The 23,001-nt window shown below is 35.1% G+C and overlaps 1 protein-coding gene across 3 annotated transcripts in view; it reads left to right on the forward strand.

Moving 5' to 3' along the window:
* LOC129243716 (matrix metalloproteinase-14) overlaps nt 1–23,001 on the forward strand; it is an 89,302-nt gene that overhangs the window by 3,188 nt on the left and 63,113 nt on the right. Inside the window, exon 1 of one of the 3 annotated variants that reach the window (XM_054880957.1) lies at nt 6,117–6,318. The exons of the other annotated variants lie outside the window; for them this stretch is intronic. The gene's annotated coding sequence lies outside the window, so the exon portion shown is untranslated. Of the gene's footprint in view, nt 1–6,116; nt 6,319–23,001 lie in introns of those variants that run through there. 3 annotated transcript variants of the gene reach the window in all.

The raw sequence follows: 23,001 nt of genomic DNA on the forward strand, positions 1-23,001 counted from the left end.
ATTGGAACCATTTTAGCCATCGTATTCCATGCCTCTTTTTCAAGTTTGCAACCCAACCATTGCGTAGAAGCCTCCAGACTTTTTCTAAATTTTGGCGTGCAATGACTTCACTTTCTCTTTTAGCTTTCACTTGTAATTGGTAAGTTTTTTACCCTTTGATCCGCAAACCAATTGAACAACGCTTTTTCCATTTTTGTAAACTTGGAAATCTTACGAGCTTTCCTTTTACCTGGACCGGATTCAGATCCCGTAAGAAACTTCTTTATGGACTGTTCATTTTTTTTCAATACGAGTTATTGTTGCTCTGTGCACGTGAAAGTTTTTAACTAATGCATTAATGGTTTAGAATGTCAGCAAATTTCGTCAGCAAATTCCTCTAAATTCCTTCAGCTGAGTCAATTCAAAAAATGTCATTATCAGAATGACTATCGAAATATACAACGTAAAAAGAGCAAACGCGAAAGCCGAACAAAAACTGTTGAAAGTATCGAGGTAAAAATTTTCGAATGTCGCAAGTACTGAAATGAAAAAAAATGATGTCGCAAGTATCAAGTAGATGCAAGAATCGAGTTCCTACTGTATATGGACATTTTATAAATATATTTTAATGCCATAGAAATTTAAAGTTGCCTTTATAAGAGTTAATACAAATCACAAAATATTACCTTTTTAGGACAATGGTTTGTGGTGCCCCAGTCTAAACAAATTCGGAAGAATTAACGAAATTTTAAACAACTTTTAATAAGCTTCATAAATCAAAGGTTTTAAGTTTTATTCTTGTTAACTTGATTTTTAAGTAATTAAAGATAAAAACCATAACAATGCAAGGTCATTTGGCATCACCAAATACATTCATAACACTAAATAAGGTCATGAGTTATCATAGAAGGTCATTAACACGTTTTGAAATCAATCTGAGCACCAACAACAACCAAAAGTAAATACCAGTGTATGTACAAATGAATGTCCGCATGTTTGTATGTATGTACGTACATGATTCTGGGAGGCGAAAATGAGGAGGTTGATCTTACCGTTTTTATTTTCTAATTAATGGGGTTGGGGGGCACCTCTTCACATACGATGGGCAAATAATATTTTACACCCTTATTTCTGGGATAGAGAGGCAACTTTCTGCAGGTATGCCAAAATGCGAATTTAGGAAAACAAATGCACTTCACCCTGATATGTATGCATGCCCGCAAAAGAACAACGAGCATTTAAAAATAAACAAACAATGTATGTACTTACACCCTGTGGGCAAATGACTTCGTACTGAGCTGATGCGTTTCTAGTTCATTCTCGGTTAGCTTAAGTTGAAGCGGTTATACTGAGGGAAACCAGTGAGAGCTTTTCAAAAATTTTAGAATATCCCTGACCTCGGTAAAGCTGAAATCTTCCAATTCATCCAAAATTTGTCCACCTAGAACAGACAACCTACGTCTGGTTGGAGTGGGACAATGGCACAGAAGGTGCGAAATCGTCTCTTCCTCTTCCTCATCTAGACAGATTCTGCAGAAGTGATGTGTTTGAGCGTACATACCTATTAGGCAGTACCCCGTTATAACTGAGATCAGTGTACTAAGACTGTGCTTATATTGACTTATCAGAGATTCTGTGCGTTTAGCATTGAGAGTTGGCGGCATTTGTCAGGCAAATCTGCAGTGGGTTTCATTACGCCAACTTTCATTCGCTACTCTTACAATTTCCGCAAAAATAAGTAGCTTACATGTTTGTAAGGGTATACCCATGTCATTAGTCAATTTGGTGCCGAGTCTTGCTAGTTCATCGGATCTGCAGTTACCCTCAATGTCGCAATGGCCACGAACCCATGTTACCTTTAGGTGAAATGACTCAGCCATCTCGTTAAGAGATGCAGGTTGCAGACTGTTTTGTGAGACATTTTGTAGCCATCTGGCCATCAGTGCAAATGTAGATAACATCTCCAGGTATTTCATCACACTGTACCACTCTCGCGGTTTTCATTATTGCCATCAGCTCAGCCTGAAAGACACTACAGTAAGCGGGGAGACAAAAACTGAAAGAGATCGCCAGATGTTCGGAATGTACACCTCCGCTTACTCTGCCTTCGAACTTTGAGCCATCTGTGTATACATGGATGGGCACGCCCTGTCGCCTGGAATCTTCCCTAGAGGGTAAGAGAGTTGGGATGCCAACAATGGATCGCGTCCAGCTTGAACATTTATTTTTTCTTCTACTTTTCTTCTACTGTCTCACAAAATAGAAATATTATTATTTGTAAAAAGAAAAAGAGTTTTTTTTATTTGCTAGAGTGTACATACATATTTCGGCATACTTCACAATAAATTCCTTTTTTTTTGCATATTATAGAACTAAATACTGATTGACTGCATATTAATTATTATTATTTTTTTTTAATTATAATAAGTATTTTCAAATTTACCACTTATCGACCATTGGATGATCGTTTAATTTCAAAACCAAAAAAAATCTAAAATCCAGATTTACCACTCGCCCGACACCAATAATAAGACGGTGCTGGGCATGGCATGACTCCATCGGTTTTTACAGCTAAAATATTGAGTCACTGGACTACAACATTCACAGGCGCTTAAAGTAGCACAGCATTTGTTGCACATCAATGAACTTCGTAGTCAAATTGAATTTATTTACAGCTGCTAAAAGTGTCTGCCAAAATCAAAACCAAATACAACAGCATTGGCATTAATAAATCAAAGAGAATTTGTTACGAGAGCTGAAGAAAAAATTAACGCTGTAAATTTCTGCATTGTGACAAATGAGCTAAAATCGGCTTTTAACAAAAATAAGTGGTTTGCTTTATTAAAAAATATTCTGTTTATCATCCAAAAATGTCCATGAATGCAAGGAAGCAACTAACACGCTTGGTCGTAATCGCAGACTTTGTGTCTATTGGGTTCCGGCGCATAAAGGCATAGAGGAAAATGAGATAGTAGACGAAATAGCAAAAGCGAAAGGCTTTAACCAATTGCAAAGTTGTTAGGTTCCTGTGTAAGCGCGCATACGATGATAGGTATAGTGAATCGGTTATATCGTACAATAGAAAGAACTGCAGAACTTTGTACTAATGGGGCACTGCCTACCTACAGCTAAATCTAACTCTTAACGATGCTTGCAGGAAATGTAATGTGCTGGGTACAAAAGAAACCTTGGAGCTTCTTCTATGCAGCTTCTGGGTTCTCTCGAAAACTAGACTATGCTACCTGAATGCTCTCAGTTTTGAAAGACTAGAATGTATCCATGAATTGGAGCTTGAGTGACTCCTAAAATTCGCGAACGGTACACGCATCTTAAGCGACCCGATTTCACGTCAAGTGATCTAAGTATTTTGGGCATTAGCAGTCAACTGAAATAATTTAAAAACAATATTATAATTGTAGTCAATGTTGGATTTTTTTCAGTTTTTTGTGTAGCATTTTAAAATATTTTGTTTTTTTGTTTTTTGGAATGAGATATACACACTTTTAAAAAGATTTTAATTAAAATATATAACATAACCTAAACGTCATAAACTAAGGCCATATGTCTGGCCAACAAACTGCTTCGACAGATTAGTGATTTTGTTTTGGCATCGTACACTTTTGGTTTTGTGAAAATGTCTGATTTTGTGTCGAATATTCGTCATTTGTGGGAAGTGTTGATTATCCTCTTTCATTCGAAAAAAACGGCGTCTGAAGCGCATCGAGAGCTACAAAAAGTTTATGGAGATGCTGCTTTAAGTGAAACAACGTGTCGAGATTGGTCCCGTCGCTTCAAAAACGGTGATTTTAATGTTGACGACCGTCCGCCTGAAGGAAGGCCAAAAACCTTCGAAGACGCTGAATTGAAGGCATTGCTCAATGAGGATCCGTGTCAAACGCAAGAAGAGCTTGCTTCAGTATTAGGAGTTACCCACCAATCCATTTCCCAGCGATTGCATGCTTTCGAAATGATTCAGAAACAGGGGGCTTGGGTTCCTTATGAGTTAAAACCAAGGGATGTTGAACGTCGTTTTTTGGCTGTGAACAACTTCTCCAGCGGCAAAAAAGGAAGGGTTTTCTTCATCACATCGTGACGGGTGATGAAAAAGGGATTCATTACAGCAATCCAAAGAAAAGAAAGTTACGGGGACTACCCGGGCATGCTTCTACGTCGTCGCCTCGGCCGAATATTTACGCTGCGAAGGTTATGCTATGTATTTGGTGGGACCAAGTTGGTTTTATTTTTTACGAACTGTTAAAACCAAGCGAAACCATCACTGGGGATCGGTATCGACTCCAATTGATGCGACTGAGCCAAGCACTGCGCGAGAAGCGGCCGCAATACGCGAAAAGGTATGATAAAGTGGTTCTACAGCATGACAACGCTCGGCCTCACGTTGCCAAACCCGTTAAAACCTACCTCACCTGCTCCAGTCGATGGCACATGGTCTGGCTGACCACCAGTTCCATTCATATGAAGACATCCAAAAATGGCTTGATTCGTGGATAGCCTCAAAAAAATGAACAGTTTTACCGCGACGGTATACGAGATCTACCAGAATGATGGGAAAAAGCAGTAGCCAGCAATGGGCAATACTTTCAATGATTCACTTGTAACCATTTTTTCAGAATAAAGTTGTATTTTGATAAAAAAGCAGCGAGAACTTAGTTGCGCACCTAATATAGTTTTTTTTAATTTTTAATTGATAGCCTGATGAGAATGGATTCACTGAAAATTAAGTTATTAATTTTGCACATTCGAGAGGACGAAAATTCCCATACTATAATGGAATCTGAACACACACACCCTTTTCTTCCAACATTTTAATGAATATTGTGGCGACAGATTTCTAAGTCTCGTTGTTTTACCATATCGATTAACAGGTTATATCACCAAAACCGTTAGTTTGCCTCCCTACTGGGATAGCGCGAATTCGCGTCCGCACGTATCACCATTTTCAGACTTTTACGCTCGGTTTCTTCCGTCAGTTTTATGAATTCTCCCCAGTATCGTCGTCCTCGTCCTTTTCTATGACAACCTCTGCCATACGAGCTGAAACCAAATAAAACTTATGTATTAATCTTCAATTAACAAGACACTAAGAATTAACTATAAAAGACATAAATTGTCATGCGCCCTGATTATTTTACCCTGAATATGCTCATCATTTATTGACCGAAAAACTTTTCGAAGGATTGCTGCTTGAATGAACTTAGTTTTATAAGCCAATTTTATGTTTTTCGCAGAGCTGGATTAGGATTACGATTACAAAATCATATGATTACAATAATCTTCAAAAGTCTAAGAAGAACCGATTACAATCAATGGAATCGTACATCGAATGTTCTCAAATTACGATTACAGGAATCGAAATATTGACTTTTTGAAGGACTAGTTCGTTGGGACTTGTAATAAAGACCTAATTGTTTATGGACTACTGCGATCGTTGCTGCTATTTACTTAATAAATTTTATTTTATCCCTTGAAGCCTATTGTACGTAAATTACGTAAAGGTACTCCTTTACCAAGCAACCATTTTCAACTTTCAGGGGTTGGTTCAAATTTACTTTAACTTAAAACAGAAGAAAAAAATCGTCCTCTTTAACTAACCTTTAAAAAAAAATGTAAGTGCCCAAAAAAAAAATATTTTTAACAATCTTTAAAATTGAGTTTATTATTAAGTTAATTAAGTTAAATACCTAAATAATTTAAGTGAAATAAGATATATTCGCTGCAAAATTGAAGTAACTTTTAAGAAAATTAAACATTTGCACAGCAGCTCTAATTTTAGTTTGACTAATTCATGTATACAAATAATTACTAAATTAGTTTACTACTAATTTCCTCCAAACAATGAATTTGATCACTGTAAAGGTAATTCGGGAGAACTCGGTTCATTCGCCCGCCAAACTTTTACAACTCGCGTGACTCACTTGGTTGTACTAATAAATGAAGCAACATTCTAAGGTACACGCGCTGTTTATGTATTTCATTGGGGCGACGCACATACAGGCACATAGTTAGGGGAAAGCCGAATGAATAGAGAATGAAATAATAACAGAAGTTAGTAGCAGAGCGGCTAGAAATGCTAGTAACGATAAATGAGTCGACAACTAGACGTGCATTAAAACGGTTGTGCTAGAGAACTCGCCGTGAGATCGACGCGGATACAGCTAATTTTCCGATGACGATTCGGCACGCGCCACGGTCGATAGTATTTACGAAAAAGTAACGAAAGTTCAGATTCGCTACGTGTTGATAGTAAATACCTTTTTAGTGTAGGCTAAAATACCATGGATTAATGATTGCAAAGCTTTGTCGATTTGGCTCCTACTTATGGTAAATACGGAATGGTAGTCTTAAACCAACGGTAGTGCTGTGTCCATAAGAGCATATGTATGTATGTATGTAAAGAATATTCTTATGAATCCTGCGTTTGTGCGAAATAATCGATGCCAATGACTCCTTCAGGTGCGGCAACAGATTGAATAAGCGCATGAGTAGGTGATGCGTAGATTTACGATACGTACTATGTGTGTATTCATGGAAGTATGTACATAACATATGTATGTATGTATGAATGTATGTATGTATGTAGGCAGATGGTTCCGCTTGACACAGAAAAACTGATTGATTGCATGCCACGCTGAAATAAACAAGGGATTCAAGCAATATAAAATAAGAACTAAAAAATGAAGCCAATAGGACGGACCAAGGTGTTCGTAATAAGTTTTGTTAATCTTAAGGCAGGCGTGTGGCTCCGATCTAAATTTTGAATTAAATCATCAGTGAGGTTTATTGACTAACTTCACAATAAAAAACTTTTAAAAATGAATGCTTCAAAGAATTGAATGTCTGACTGGCGTATTGATAAATAAAGCTATGGTTTAAAATCGGTTATAATTAAAAAGCTGTAATAAGCAATCATAAAAATAACAATAATAATAATAAAAAAATAGACAAGAAAAGAAAACTGCTTAGGCACAGAAACAGTTATATGGCAAGCACTTAAATATTAGGGAAGACCCAAATATTTTTTGTTTCCCAAGTTGAAGTTACCACTTCGTGGAAGGGCATTTCAGTCGATAGAATAGAATCCGACAAAGGAGCTGAAGGCAATCACTTCGTCGCCCTACCAGGGGTGCATTGAGAACTGGGTTAAACGTTGACACATTTGTGTTGCTTCAGACGGGTCATATTTTAAAGGAGATAAAATAAATTATCCTACTTTCTAATCATAGGGTATAATCGTCGTTCAAGATCAAGTAATCCCTGCCAAAATCTATCAAAAGTACATAATCAGAGACCCGATTATAATTAACGGCAAATGCCGAAAATACCAAATACACCCAGAAACAATAGGCCACATAACCGCAAGGTGCCAAATTCTAGCAGGCACAGAGTATACACATAGACAAATACATCAAGGAATAGCCAATAAACAACATTTAACAGAAAACAAAGATCCATATTACAAATATACCCCTTCAAACCTAAAATATGAAGACAATGAAGAATATACCCTATACTGGGACACTGCAATACACATCGGTAAAACTGTAATGAGCAATACACCGGATATTACTTTAATAAGCAAACCAAATTACATAGTTTATAGAAATCAGCACCTCAAATGATACCAACATACAAAGCAAATATATGCGAAAAAGTTAAAAATACAATTAACTCAAGAAATAAAACGAATATGGAAACAAAATACTTTAAAAACAATGCCATTTGTGATTTCAGCAACTGCATTACTCCACAAAACATTTACTAAAACTTAAAAGAACTCAACATCGAACCAATAAGACAAAACACCCACAATATACAAAAAGCAGGAGAGTGGCGTGGCATAATAATAATAACAGCTAATTGTACAGCAGTGAACAGCGAAACCAATACCTGCGAGATAGAAATAAAGATCAACAGATTAGGAACCCTCACATATCGTATATATTAATATCTATTACAAACGAATTGGCTGGCAAGCAGTTCGGTCACCGGTACTTCATTAAAAGATTTTCCTTTCCACTCCCAGATTTGCTTTCTCATAAAAACTACATCTTTTATGCAAAACAAAGTTGCTTATTACGAAATAAAAATTGTCAAACAACCTTCCTTTTGCGAAAGTTTACGGAACAGATATCATTGAAATTTCATATATGGCATTGATGATTTATCGAAATCCAGTTTATATCTTCGCGTCAACTTAAATTTAATAATAACACAACAATTCAACTTCATAAAAAACATACCTAGTATCCTTCTTTAAACTTTTGATTGATGTACGAATTTGCATTGGCTCACATTTGCATTGAAAATTTAGTGATAGTGAAAAAAATTACACTTCCACATTTACATAGTTTATTTAACGAACCGCTTCGGTGAAATTAGGTCTTAGCGGTGAAAAAATCACGGAAAATATTTCTGAGGCAACAATTAAGAATAAAAAAATAAAAATAAAACGAAATTTTGAAAATAAAAAATTATAGTAAAAATGTTTAGCAACAGTGCAATTTTTTTAAGTCACTAAATTTTTAGTGATAGTGTAATATTTTAAGCACTATGACTAAACCTTCAGTGATAGTGAAATTCGTGTTTTGCACTAATTATTTAGTGCACTTTGCCCAACCCTGAGCACCACAAAATTTTGACCAGTTTTGACTACTTTTTTCTGGTATTTTAATTTTTTTGAATTTTTTATAAAAATGTAGTAAATTCTACAATAAATATCACATAAATTAAAGGTTCAAACTTTGTACAAGATTTATGAAAATTCAACAAATTTTCATCAAAATTTTAAACTTTTACACCAGAATTTTAAAAAATTAGGTACACAGTTTAGAGCTCACTAAATTTTAGTATAAAAAAGCGCAAGCTGAAATGCAAGTTTCTATGGTTTGTAATCATTTTTTCCCTGACGGTGCTGCGCATTTTATTTATATACAGAATACACGACTAGATAATATTCATACATAGTACTAATAGAACAGTAATAATAATTTGCAGAAATAGAACACTGGAAACTATTTTTTCTAAATAGATTTTAAACTTAACATATCCTGAAGGCCTGAAAAAGTTTTTTCTAATAGCGGTCACCTCTCGGCAGGCAATGGCAGACCTACGAGAATATTTCTGCCCTAAAAAAGCTCCTCATAAAAACCATTTACCGTTCGGAGTCGGCTTAAAACCGTAGGTCCCTCTATTTGTGGAACAACATCAAGACGCACACCCCAAATAGAGAAGAAGCTCGGCCAAATACCTAACAGAAGTGCACGCGCCAATTATATATTAATTTATTTTTATTTACTTAAGGCCTGTGCTAAAAACTCTTTCTAATTTTGCTTCAATAGCTGTAAACTTCGTCCCACTAATAAGACTTTTTCCCAGTCCTCTTAGACAATGATCACGTGAAAGATTTGGAAAACTAAAACTGAGGCTTTTAATATTATATTACAAGATTCCCCGAGAGAAAGCAATTATAAGACCTTTGCTTTTATATTTTTCATTCGAATGAAAATTGCTTGCTTATTTGAACAGAGGGAATCAAAAATCTTTGGAGAATTTTTTTATTTTCATGTATTTGGTAAAAGATAATAGTATTAAGTACAACGACTGCGGTAGACGAGTGGCTTAATATGTGACTATCATTCAGTTGGTTCAGTGTTCGATGCCCGCTGTGGACACAATGCATCGAATGATGAAAAGTGTTTCCTTATAGCGGTCGACCCTTAACAGGCAATAACACACCTCTGATAGTTTTTTGATATGAAAAAATTCCCAAAAAATAATTAAATAATTGATTAAAATTGTAGTGTAACAGGTGGTTGTTACGCGTATTAGTGAACAGCTGATTTGTTTATTGGATAGTTTCGTCCGTAAACGATGGACCGCATGCGGCGTAGGCGTATTAGCTGCCCTGATTCTAAAAAATAATTATAATATTTATTAAAAAAAATCCTAAATTGCAATTTCTAAAACTGCTCCGAAATATGAAAACTATTAATGTAATTTCGAATGTGTTAGTGCAAACTAACAATTCAACCGGTATTTCTTATTCTGCCATACACGAAAGTGTAGAGATAACTCAAACTTGCTTACAAACAAGGTGGCGAAAAAAAAAATAACCCTATCGGAAGATTTATAATTTTTAAAATTTGTTAACTAAACTAAACGTATACAAACAGACAAGCAACGGAGCGCGTAAAGGTAAAAATAAAGATTTCCATCACTCAAAATCATATTTTCTTTAATAAAAAAAGTTATTCAAAAGCAAAATTAAGCTTTAACTCCACTTAAACAATCTCCATCGTTGGCTCATGAAGTTGCGTCTGTTTTTGAATGTTAAAAAATGTTTTCATTTAAAATTTTCGAGACGTTAGTACATTTTCAACATATCCTACACCATTTCTCATAATGTACTACAAAGTGTAACAAACTTTAATGGTCTTGGAGTTTTATTAGAGACGAAAATTTTCTTCAGTGGTCACATAAGCTTTCTTCTTTCAAAATTGTGTTCGGTTCTAATCTTCATTCGTCGCGATGCATCTGAATTTTCTGATCCGTGTACCAATAAACGACTGTTTACGAATCTTGTTGTTCTCACTTAGAGATCGCTATTATCGATTGGAAACTTGACGACCAACTTTCCATAAATATATTTGAGCGCGTTGAAAAAATATTTCTTAAGCGGGCATTACGTTCCCTACGATTTGAGGCCCCTGTTACATCCTAAATTTCTCGGCGAAACCTAATTAATCTAATTTTTGTATTAAGAGAAAAACAGTCCTTTCATAAGTGGTGTTAAGAGCATCGTCGACTGTCCCGTTCTACTTGAGTGGATAAGTTTTAATGTTCCACAAAGAAGTCTTCCCTTTTTATAGAGAAAACTTGAAGACTAAATTTGTGAGTAATGCACCAATTACTCGCCCACTTAGAGACTATAACTCATTATCCAATTCCTGCCTGCTTAATTTCTCTTTATCTGGATCTAATTTTGTAAAAAAATTTAAATTTAGTTACCTAATATTAAATTTATATTGATTGCTAATATTTTAGTAGCGATATTTTGTTTGTTTTTCTTTAGGTTTTTTGTACTGTAGATTCTTAAATAAAGTAAATATAAAAGAATACAAATAAAATTAAAAATAAAAATAATATTGCGCCACCTTGTATATTAAATTACCAGTATGAGAATCATTAAGCCTACTATATAAATATAAAAAATAAAAAATAAAAAATAAAAAATAAAAAAATAAAAATAAAAATTATTTTCCTCCACTTTGTATATAAAATTTCCAGTCTGAGAATCTTATGCCTACTATTTATGGTAACTCTTTTTAAATTTTAAGTTTCTTCTTTGTCGCTTACACCGTTTTTGGGTATTTCAACGAACTCCTCCTCCTATTTGTGACGTGCGTCTTGATGTTGTTCCACAAATGGAGGGGCATGCAGTTTTAAGCCCCTCCGAACGGCATATATTTTTTGTGTAGTGTAAATGCTTTATGCAGTAGTAAACTGATTAAGCAGTAAACTTTTATATAAATCTAAATGTTTTTACTTTATATAACTACAAGGCTCACTTCCTCGTCCTCCAAATCACTCTAAACATCTACACCTCGCTCGATAATTGGGAAACGGTAGCACTGCTGCAAGGTACAAAATTCAAGACCCAGGCCTAATGCTTGAGGTATGGCAAGTCTGTTTAAAGGCGAGTTGATATCTTATCTTGTGTGTATTCAGTCACATGTACATACACACATACAACTTTATATATAAAAGCTCGTAAAGTCTTGCCGACGTACTGTATTTACACACCTATATCTTACTAACAGTAATTCATGCGCACATATGTATGTACCATATATGTATTTATATGAATATGAGGTAACAGCCCTATAGAAATTATGGCATGCAAGTAAATACGAGTAATCAACGTGCTATTTTATCTTTGCACTGCGTCGCATACATTTTTGAAAGGCATTTAGGTCGTTAGCTCCACTTTGACATTCTTAATACTTATTTGACTTTTATTTTCTATCGGTCGATGTCGATTTACCAATCAGAAATCCAAAGTCAATCTGCAGCTAAAACCGAGTTCAGTCGGCTATAAAACAAAAACTTCACACCAAACTTTGCAGAATGTACAGACTTTAGGAATTCGCAACTCTATTCGATAATTTTCATACTTAACCTTTTTAACGATGTATGTATGTATATATATATATATATACATATGTGTGAAATCTTGACCCAAAAATATAGGCATAAGTTTTAATTATTTTTCCGTAGCAGGTAATTATTTTATGAGGTGCTGTTTGAAGGTCGCTCGAAATGTTGCATTTGGCTGCAGAAAAGCAACCGTCACTACAAACACAGACAAATAAGCTGCAAAATGGTCTTATAAAATCAATTTTATAAAACCTATCTGCCATTCAGCGACGGCATAAAACTGTAGACTACTCCATTTTTTATGAAAAGCTGAAAAATTTAGCCACGAATTGGAGAAGAAGCTTGGTCAAGTTGTTAAATACCTTATAAATGACACTATAATATTCACTCCGCCACCGTAGCCGAATGGGTTGGTGCGTTAATACCATTCGGAAGTGCGTAGGTTCGAATCTCCGTACAGAAAACACCAAAATAATATAGAAAGTTTTTTCTAATAGCGGCCGCCTCTCGGCAGGCAATGGCAAACCTCCGAGTGTATTTCTGCCATGAAAAAGCTCCTCATGAAAAATATCTGCCGTTCGGAGTCGGCTTAAAACTGTAGGCCCCTGTTTGTTGAACGCCATCAACCCAAGTTTTGTTATACTCGGGCAAAATCGCGTAAGCGGTTATCGCGCCAATGAAGAAGAAGAAGAAGAAATATAACTATAAACATATATTCAAGGTTAAATACTCATAGCACTAGGACTTATCAACAATTGACGAATGCTTGAATTGGTTTTTGTATGGAAGAAAATGCACAACACCGTCAGCAAAAAAAATCGTCAAAAATCAACGCGAATTTTGAGGCGCTTGCACCTTCTAATACTAAAATTGTTTGAGCTGTAGAACTGTTTACTTCAAATTTAGCAAAAAATGTTGATTAAAATGTGGAAAATGCTTTTTTTTTAATTCGCACACAGTTTGAAACTCGTATTTAAATGGATTTTGTAGCAAAATGAGTTTTGTTTGTCTGTATGTCATCGATGAACTCAAGAACTACTGGACCGATTATTATAAAAATTGGTATGTATGCTCATTGATGCCACTCGCCACCAGAGTAGCAACTTCGCCCCGTTCAACCGATTGTCATAAAAATTAGTATGACCATGTATTTTTGAATATTTGTGTACTGATTTTTCTTTAAAGTTATTTTTTTTAATTTATTTTAGTTGTTGGCGTAGCAACGCGCGTCGGGTGCAGCTAGTATTTTCATAAAAAAATTGCTAAAATTAAATACGAAACAAATAAATTGTCAAAAATCAACGCGAATTTTGAGCCGCTGGAAACTTGCACTTTACTAAAATTTTATGAGTTGTAGAACTGCTTACTCTAAATTTAGCTAAAAACTTTGATCAAAACGTGGAAAATATTTATGAAAATTTTTAAATTTTTTTTTAATTTGCACATAGCTTGAAACTCGTATTTAAATGGATTTTGTAGCAAAATGACTTATATTTGCATAAAAAAATTGCTAAAATTAAATACGAAACAAATAAATTGTCAAAAGTTGTCAACAAGTCCCTGTGCTACACTTATTTAACGCACTGTATGTACTACAAACATATTTTGTGACAGGTCTGTCATCGATAAATCGACTGTTTATTATATTTTGCATTCCAAAATCGATTTAAACAATATTGTCATTGGCGTCGGCAGTCACTTTACACGTCAATGGCATTGCTGTATGACAGAGTAGGTGGGCTAGGGCGGTAGAATTGCCAACCGCCCGGGCTGAGCGTTATGCTTACAATTTTTATGTAAAATTTAGTCAAGAGCTAAATAGCTTCATACTTACATATGCGTTATTACAAATAGTAGTTCTGCATGCATGTATGTGTGTAGATACGCGGGTGTACGTCGTCGACGCGTAAAATGAAAATTAATTCTTTAGGCCAATAATTTTTAAAAGAATGTGTGTATTTTTATACAAACTCATATACAAATTTAAAAAATAATCTACATATCTATGCATACATACATATGCATGTGTGTATAATGTACGTAGGTAAAAATGAGTGAGGGTTGTTGTATGGATAGATTGACAGCACTGTCCGCGACGTGATAGACTTATAAAAAATCATATTTCTAGTCTATTGCGTTTCGCATCTGATAAAAGTTAAATACAACCTCGGCCAAAGCCAGACCTACATATATATAGACATGTGTAAATGAGTACGTATGCGATTGATTTTAATGTTTTCAAAATTTTTAATTTGTATGTACTCAAAATGGTACCTTGAAATTGAGACTTCATTGCAAAGTAAGTGCATGTGAGCATAATTCAGTATTCATTTATTGATACCTATCACGCAAGCATTTGAAGTGTCAGCTGGTCTCCTTTTTCCTCTATATTTTATTGTTGTATTCCTAATACCAAAAATCATTTACATATTTTAAACATAATTTAGCAGTAAGAACACTGTTGAACACTGGACTTTTAGAGTATTTTTCCTAAAAACTTTTTTAGTGTAGTTCGGCCAAGTAAAAGGTGACCATAAAAAAACTATCTAGCATTTGCAAGCAGCGGAAATTATAAAATACCTTTCATGGGATGTATGCGCCAAACTACTCCTGTTACACTAAGTGACAAGACTTTTGCCACACGAATTCTGCATTGTAAATGTTACTTTGCAATAGTCCCTGATTATAAGATAGAAATTTGATTTGTTGTGACAACCACTTATGCTTTGACCGAATTTTCCGCTAATATTACTGCATTTCGAGACGAATTTCGTTAGGTTTTCCTTTGAAATAGTGTCAAATCGTGAGTTTAGCAGACAAAAGCAAATCGTTGTTAGTTTCTCAACATCCAGCGGCAGCGCATCAATTGTCCTAACAGATTTTGTTGCCTATGTGCTGAACTGACTTTGAAAATCCAGCGACGAAATTTCATTGAAACTGATGAAACAGTACTATTTCAATTTTTTCGTGTCCTGTTACTCATCAAGATAAAGATTGCGTACCCCATATACGCATGGCGTACAGCGTAAAGTATCTTACAGGTTAGGCAAAAGAAACGCGATGCACTGCGTTAAATAACTACAGCGCAGTGACTTATTTATTTCCAAGGGTTGACAACTTGTTTTGTTTCTCTAAAATATTTTATTTAATTTATGAAAATATAATTCATTGTTCTACAAATTTCATATAAATCCAAGTTTTAAACTACAAATTCCTAAACAATCAACAAATTTTCATGAAAATTTCACATTTTTTAATTAAAATTAAAAAAAAAGAAAATTTTGGATATGCAGTTTTATAGCCGATAGAATTTTGGTATGACAAAGTGCAAAGTTCAAGCGGCTCAATAATCGCGTTGATTTTTGACAATTTTTTTTTTTTTTTTTGCTGACTATGCTGTGTATTTTCTTCCATATACAAAATGCAACCATTTGGCAATTGTCGTTAAATCGTACTACTATAGCTATTTAACGCAGTGTGTGTAAAGTGTGATCAATTTAGTGGTATCGGATTTTAAATTGGAATAAAATAACATTCAAAATCAAATTGATTGGGCAATCTTCATTATTTTTGTGTAGAAGCATTCATAACATTTACTTTTTAAAGATAATCCCTTTAGTAATATTGGCTTACAATGACTCAATCGAAGCTGGTTTATTCACAAATCATTTAGACTTCACATACCCCACAAACAAAAGTCCTAAGGTGTGATATCACACGATCTTAGTGGCCAGTCCACTGATCCGAGACAAGAGATAAATTCCTCACGCAAACGGCGACGCAGCAAATCCATTGTTTCACAGGCTGTACGGCACGTATGTAGTGCTGTCTTGTTAGAACCAAATGTTGCGGAGATCACGGGCTTCAATTCAGGAATCCGGCATCAAAAAGTCATTTATCATGGCGCGATAACATTCGCCATTCACTATTACTTTGAAGAATAGCCCATGGGCCGCACCAAACGGTTCTTTTCAATGGACGCAATAGCTTCAGGTTGCTCTTCAGCTAAAGTACGGCAAATTTGTTTATTGATATAGCCATGGACCACAACTGGGCCTCATCATCATGCACCATAAGTTGACCTTAGCGCGCGATGAACACTTTTCACAGAGCGTCGATTTTTGTAATGCAATTGTACGCTTTGTAAACATTGTTGAGGCGTAAGTCTCTCCATGATGAAATGTCAATGAATACTAAAAAAAGTATGTATTTAGTTAGTCAACAGTCATGCGTGAGCTGTCAAAAAAGTCATATTGGAAAAAGTACCTCCAATCTGATCACCCTTTCTTTATATATAATTAGTACGAACATCCTTCGTTATGTTTTTGGCCGTGCTGCTTCTTCAACTCGTGGTGTGCCTTTGATTTTGAGTGACCTACAATTTTAAGCCGCTTCTGAATGGCAGATAGTTTCTCAGAACGAGCTTTTTCATGGCAGAAATACACACAAAAATTTGTCATAGCCTGCTGACAGCTAATAAAAAAATGTTCGGATAACACGCGACAAAACGATAGCACATCAATATTTTCACCAGTTTCGACTACTTTTCTTTCTTTTTTGAGTGCTTATTATTTTTCTATAAAAGTATAGTTCATTTTCTAATAAAAACGGTATTAAACCAGTTTTAATATTTTATCCAAAAATCTTGAGAATTCCGCAAACTTGTTATCCCAATTCCATGGTAAAAAATATGCAGAAAATGCGTATCATCGTCAAGGAAATTATAATACAGTGCACTCGCGATAACTCGAACTAATTAAAACAGGCGCTGTTCGATTTATCGAATTTGTTCGACTTATCAATTGAGTGTGCTATGTTAAAAAAACAGCCATCGATATCGATTTTTCGATCGATTGTTGAAAATGGAAGCCAGTAGAAAATTTCTGTAGTATAGTTTCGTTATACGAATTACATTTTGGTCCATTGGCTGGATCAATGGTGTCGCATTCGGCGGCATAAACATAGTTAAAATTAAACCATCCTCGGACTTTAATTCGATTTCGTTGGGATGTGATTGGGCATTATCAATTAGAAGAAGAGCCTTCTCAGGTAGTCCCCCATCTTTCAAATATTTTCTTACCTAAATATTAAAGTCATTTAACTTGGTTAAAAAAATTGTTTTAATGAATCTGGATTTTACCTGCGGCACGAACGAATTATGAAACCAGTCTTTGAAAATCGCCGAAGTCATCCAGGCTGATTTGGAATTTTTGTACTCCACCGGACAGTGTTTTTGAAAACACGAGGATTTCTTGCTTTGTCAATAACGAGAAGTTTAAGCTTATGGTTGCCGGTAGCGTTAGTGCAAGCCATAAATTGCCTTATCTTTCTTTTTTATAAGACTTATGGTGGACTTGGCTACCCCATATTCCTTCGCTAGAGAAGTAACACTACGTCCACGTTTAATTTTGTTAAGGACTTCAGCCCTCTCTTTTAATGTTAAACACTTCAACCTTTTACGATCCATTACTCACGTGCACTGATACGCCACAAATGACAAATTTAAAGCAATTTGGTCAATACAAGATGTTGTTCCCAGAAAACTAACGGGATATTAACGCCGAAATATTCATATGGTATACATATAATTTATATACATATACTATTACATATGTATCTATGTACAAAATGTACATGTTTGAAAAGAATGTGTGTACAAATAAATTTGTTTTTTTGTTCGAGTTATAGCGCTTTTTTATTGTTCGAGTTACAAAGAAGTCAATAGGTTCGAGTTAGCACGTCGTTCGACTTAGCGGCTATTCGAGTTACCGCGAGTGCACTGTAATTATAAAAAATCAGCGGAACTATTTAGCAGCTTCAAGCTTCAACTTTATTGTACTAAAATTTCATAAGCAATAAAACTGCGTACCCAAAATTTTTTCGAGAATTTGCAATTAAAAACCGTGGAGTTGAGAGCAAAAGTTGGAGGGATTTTTCAAATTTTTGAGTAAAGTTTAAAATTTGAATTTATATACTTTTTGTTAGGAAATGAGCTATACTATAAAGAAATAATAAGCATTAAGAAAAAAGAAACAGAAAATAAAAAGATTTAAATAAACCTAAAGCGTCAAAGCTGGCTCATGTTTGATTTGCTCTGCCTTTTGTGGATATTATTTGTGCTAGGAAATTTAATTACCTTTATTTTCATTTCAAAATTTGTATATATGTATGTATGTACATCTGGAGATAATGGTAATTTAATGAATTCACTTTTTCACAGAAACGCGTGTTGCTGCTTATATATTTTATTTACTATACTATAGATGCCCACATACGTTTGTATATATGTACGCATCTTCCTGTGTATTCAGTCTACTCACAGAATAATAATACAATAAGTCTTTTCAAAATTCGTAATAATTCGGAAATTACTTGCAATGCTCAACACGTCCGAAACACGAAAACTGATCAAATATTTGCATTAACTGCCTCACTTTCAACTTTTTTTTGTACAAATTCACATTTCAGAAGCGCTTTTATTTCTTTTTATAAATCCTGTGGTGACTTTTGGCTCTAGAAACGTGTTTTTTTCACTACCAAACAGACAAAATCACCTGGAGCCGCATATTAATTAAAATAGTTTCAAGTTAATGAGTTACAAGATTTTACAAAGCGCGCAATTACTGACTTCCATACCCCACAAACAATTTGACTCCTGTCTCACTATTGACAGCTTTGGCTTCAAATTCTGCACGTGGCATTAACCCAGGCATACCTAATGTACCACATTTCAGGGAACCTATTTTGGCAGCAGACTGCGTTAACAGTGTTTTAAATTTGCTAACAGATTTGTCGTTGTGTTACAGGACTGAGCGGCCGATAAAATGCATGAACATAAAAAAACATTTTTTTAACTCCCTCTTGATTTGTAACACATTTTTTCAGTGTAAAGGAATTTATGAAAACCAAGAAAATTCTTGCACCAGTAAACTCGTGAAGTTATCTCGGTTAATATCGAAAACATTTCTTGCCTTTTCATCGCATGGATATTTAGACTAATTAAACGGTTAAATTGCTAACTCTAAGAGTGTTTTTCTTAAATGAGTCTACTCGAACATAAGTCCTTAAAAATATAGGGAAAGAAACATATAAAGGGTCATTTTTTAAGAGCTATAGGAAAGATTTTCAAAAAACACGCGTAAAATTCAGAAAAATGCATGAAATTTTTATTTAAATCGATAGTACAGTCCATATAATTTAATGTTTGAAGATTATTTCATGCAAATGTTGACCGCGACTGCGCTTCAAATGGTCCATCCGCTTAGTCCAATTTTGTCATACCCTTTCCAATGTTTCGGCCGGTATCTCACATATAAATGCTTTAATATTGTCTTCCAATGCATTAATTGAAGCAGGCTTGTCTGAATAGAAATGAGTTTTAACATAGCCCCACAAAAAATAATCTAAAGGCGTTATATCGCACGATCTGGGTGGCCAATTGACAGGCCCCGAACGTGAAATAAAATGTTCACCAAACTCGCCTCTCAACAAGTCCATTGTTACGCGTGCTGTGTGGCATGTGGCACCGTCTTGCTGTAACCACATGTCATGCAAGTCAAGCCCTTGCATTTTGGGCAAAGAAAAGTTGGATATCATTTCACGGTAGCGCTCACCATTCACAGTTACGTAACGATTCGCAGTATCTTTGAAGAAGTACGGTCCAATGACACCTCCAGCCCATAAACCGCATCAAACTGGGACCTTTGCTGGATACATTGGGTCTCTTGCAATTCCTCTGGCTGATCTTCACTCCAAAATCGACAAATCTGCTTATTTACGTACCCATTGATCCAAAAATGAACTTCGTCGCTGAACACAATTTTTCGATTAAAAAGTGGATCTTAAACTTTCTTAACAGAACACGCATTTTATAATAAAATTCAATGATTTGCAAGCGTTGTTCGTTTGTAAGACGATTCATGGTTAAATTATAGACCAAACTGAAGATGTTTGACAGTGAAACAAAACACGAAAGGTGCGTCAGCTGTTTAAACCAACTGTTTAAAAAGATAATAGCTAAAAAATCACCCTTTATAAGAGTTGGGTAGAATATCAAGGTTCAATTGTTAAATGTTGGCTGACTTGTGACATTAGAGTTTTGAACTCCCTTACAAAACGAAGGTTGCATTTGAGAAGGTGCTGAAAGAAGGGAGGAGAAAATTAAATCCCTTTTGGTAAAAATGGTAGCAAAAAAGGTTTTTACTTAAATGGAATTAAATGGCTTAACTGAATCCAAGAATTATATTTTGTTGTGAATTTCGGCATTATGAAGTTTTCAGGCTACCGAAGTAAAATAGGCTCACTATGAATTATTTTTTAGAAGAAGCAGATAAATCATAAATCAAATCAAACTTTGCACATACTTATACCGTACTTTACTACGCTTACCTACGTAAGTTTGGAGTTTTGACTCCCAAGTCACGATTTTTTTACACTACTAACTACGTGACAAACTACCTGTACTTATTGAAATTAATTATTATTATACTCGTATTTAGAAGGTTATTTAATATTTAAAAAAAAATGTTTTTTTATTTATTTGTGCAAATTTTTAATCAATAGAAGCATTCCTATTTTGGAAAAAAACTTCTTCATCTCATCCACCTATTTGAAGGTAGGCTAATTGGAAAGATGTTCTGTCAATCTCAGCTTTCTTATAATGAAGTATGCAATGTATTCGACCTGGTCCTCGAGGAGACTATCCAACTCTTCTCCTCTTCGTAGCTCGTTGAGAAATGCTAGCTCGTTGCAAAATGTGAGTTCCTCCAAAATTAACTCATCATCAAAAAGAAAGCTTTTCATTTTCCACTGATAAGTAACTTAGGCGAAACCACTCGATTGCATCACTGAGCTCGTTGCCACGAGCAGCAAAAGTTGCGGTAATGCGGATTGAGATTAATTGCATATTGCTAATTGTACGCTTCTTGTTAACTTTTAAAGCAGCCTTACCTAGTAAAAACGTCGTCTACCTATATTTGAAAGGCATCGAACTCAGATTGTGAAAGTCAACGCATTGCCCCAAAAAATGCTCCATATTGTCCTGACTGAAGCGGTTTATTAGGCTGTATTCTGTGATTTGCTGGTGCTGGAGAGACCAATATCAGTCCCTAAGCGAGTTATTGCTCGCAAGAACACCATTTTGGAAACGAATTGTTTTCCTACAAATTTTCCTCCACTTTACTTAAAATTTCTAGAGCTAGCAACCCAGTGTCTTGATAAATCGAGAAACAAAGAAATGAATATAACAAAATGTTTGTTCGTTGCTACAAAATTTCCCATACAAAAATGCTCCATAGATGCACATATACAATTTTGAGCAGCAGAACCTTCGAAATATATTGACCCTTAAAGTCTCGTTATCAAAAATCTCTACACAACGAAGTATCGCCTCAAAAGCTTCTACAAGGTATAGTCCACAAGACTGGCGCCATAAAAATGTTTTTGATTGCGCCATCTTTTTAATGAGTTAGTGCGTTGGAAGCAACACCCCCAGCTGACTTCCAGTGAAAGCTTGGTGACATTCGGTTTAGTGGAAGCGAAGTTATTGTGTCTAAAGTATCAGTATGTTTGTATCATCGGTACAAAAATGAGTTTCGAACAAAGAGCTAATATCAGATTTTGTTTTAAAATCGGTAAAACATTTGAATTGATGAAAAAAGTTTATGGCGATGATTGTCTATCTCGTGCCAGAGTTCATGAGTGGCTTACACTTTTCAGAGATGGTTGTGAGGACATAAATCACAATGATCAAATCAGTAATCACCGAAAATTCCATCGAAATTGTTCGTAAATTTATAAAAAATGAACCGAAATCATCGTTAAAATTTAGGGAAGCGGAGTTAAATATCTCCAAATGGTCTGGGCACGCTTCATTCCGCACAAGTTAACTGAGGACCAAGAATTGCTCAGAATTCAACATTGAAAAGACATCATTAAAAAGGCGAGAAAAGACGAGATCTTCCATTACAACATTGTAACTGATGATGAAACGTGGTGTTTCCAACATGAAGCTGAAACTAAGCGTCAAAGTGCCGAATGGAACGCCCCAGACGAGCCATCACCCAAAAAATCGCGTTTGGAGAAGTCAAAAATCATCGACTTGTTTTTATTCATTTGTTTTTACAATTCCCTTGGAATTGTCCGCAAGAAGTTCGTACCAACGGGCCAAACCCTCAATGCATTTTTCTTGCTTGGCGTTTTGAAGCGTTTGTTGCATCGCATTCGTCGAATTCGCCCTGAATACCCCAAAGGAGGAAGCTGGCGCTTTTTGCATGATAATGCACCATCTCATCGATCCACTCTTGTGACTGATTTTTTGACTAGAAATCGCATTTAACTATCATGTCTGTGCGACAAAACTGCAATCAAAAAGCTCCAAACATTTTTCGAGGTGAAGCGTTCCACACCGCATTCTATATTCGCGGATTTGGTATATGCAGAAAAATCGGATGATTGTTTAATTCAAAACGGGCGTAAACAAACTAAAATATGAAAATATTTATGCAAAAATTGTATTGTAAGCTGAATTGAAAATGATGCATTGATTATTGTTTGATCTGGAGATAAAACTTAAAACTAAACGAAACTATACCGACAGCCATAGTGTAATGGTACAAAGTGAGCCGGGTAGCGGTAAATGTGCGTGCGTACACAGACTGGTTTTTTCGTCCCTTCAACTTCGTTATATCCAGTACAGGTTTCACTGTACTATCACATCCAAAGCGAGCATCCAACCTGGGACCAACCGAATGGTAATCATTCACACATCAGACATAAAATTTGTGATATGCCACGCATTTATAAGGTGGCACAAACTTAATCATCCAATACTGATTTGAACAACTTCTT

The sequence above is a fragment of the Anastrepha obliqua genome, chromosome 4 (assembly GCF_027943255.1).
Source record: "Anastrepha obliqua isolate idAnaObli1 chromosome 4, idAnaObli1_1.0, whole genome shotgun sequence".
NCBI lineage: Eukaryota > Metazoa > Arthropoda > Insecta > Diptera > Tephritidae > Anastrepha > Anastrepha obliqua.